This window comes from Macrotis lagotis, chromosome 4 (assembly GCF_037893015.1).
Source record: "Macrotis lagotis isolate mMagLag1 chromosome 4, bilby.v1.9.chrom.fasta, whole genome shotgun sequence".
Classification (NCBI taxonomy): domain Eukaryota; kingdom Metazoa; phylum Chordata; class Mammalia; order Peramelemorphia; family Peramelidae; genus Macrotis; species Macrotis lagotis.
Window position 1 is genome coordinate 26625478 of NC_133661.1, and position 1411 is coordinate 26626888.

The window sequence follows — 1411 nt, forward strand, 5'->3', positions numbered from 1 at the left end:
TTGAATTAGATTGTCAACTTTATTGGCATACAGTTGAGTAAAATAGCTCTGAATTATTTCTTTAATTTCTATTCATTGGTGATGAGTTCACCCCTTTCATTTTTGATATTCATAATTTGGTTTTCTTTTTTTTATTTATTCAGATGAATTAAATGTTGCTCTAAAACCAACTCTTAGTTTTATTTATTACTTCAATGGTTTCCTTAATTTCTATTTTATTAATTTTTCCTTTGATTTTTCAGAATTTCAAATTTGGTATTTAATTGGGGATTTTTAATTTGTTCTTCTCTATCTTTTTTGGTTGTATGCCCAATTCATTGATCCCCTTTTTCTCTATTTTATTCAAATAACTATTTGGATATAAAATTTTCCTAAAAAACCTTCTTTGGCTGCATCCATACATTTTGGTAAGTTGTCTTGAAGGTGGACATTGTCTTGGATAAAATTATTAACTATTTCTGTGATTTGCTGCTCAATCCATTCATTCTTTAAAGTTGTTATGTATTTTCCAATTAATTTTTGAATCATCTTTCCTTGGCCTTTTGTTATGTGTAATTTTTATTGCATCATGGTCTGAAAAGGATGCATTTAATATTGCTGCCTTTCTACCTTTGATTCTAAAGTTTATATGCTCAAGGACAATTTTGGTGCCATATACTGCAGAGAAAAAGGTATATTACTTTCTATCTTATTCAGTTTTCTTTGGAAGTCCATCGTATCTAAGTTTTCTAAACTTTTATTCACTTTCTTAAACTTCCTTCCTGTTTATTTTGTGATTAGATTTATCTAATTTTGAGAAAGGGAGGTTGAAGGCCTCCACTATTATAGTTTTACTGTCTATATTTACCTGTAATTCATTAACTTCTCCTTTAAGAATGCTATTCAGCTTTCTACATACATGTTCAACAATTATATTATTTCATTGACTATGGTACCTTTTAAGAAGTTGTAATTTCATTCCTTACTTCTTTTAATGATATCTATTTTTGCCTTTGATTTGTCTGAGATCAGGATTTCTACCACATTTATTTTACTTCCGCTGAAGTAGAACATATTTTGCTCAATCCTTTTACCTGTATATGATGTGTACCTTTCTGGTTCAAATGTGTTTCTTGTAAACAACATGTTATAGGATTCTGGTTTTTAATCTATTCTACTATTTGCTTCCATTTTTTAGGGAGAGTTCATTCCATTCACATTTACAGTTAAGATGACTAATTCTGTATTTCCCTCAATGCTGTCTTTTTCCATTCACAATTTTCTCTTTCCTTTCTCTTTATCCTTCATTATCAATATTTAGCTCCTTTTCCTTTTAAATTTTCTTTCTAATTTTTAATTTAAGTAATACTTTTGCCTTCCCTTTTATCAATCCCTTCTACTTCTTTCTTTCTTTCCTCCCCTTCCCCCCACT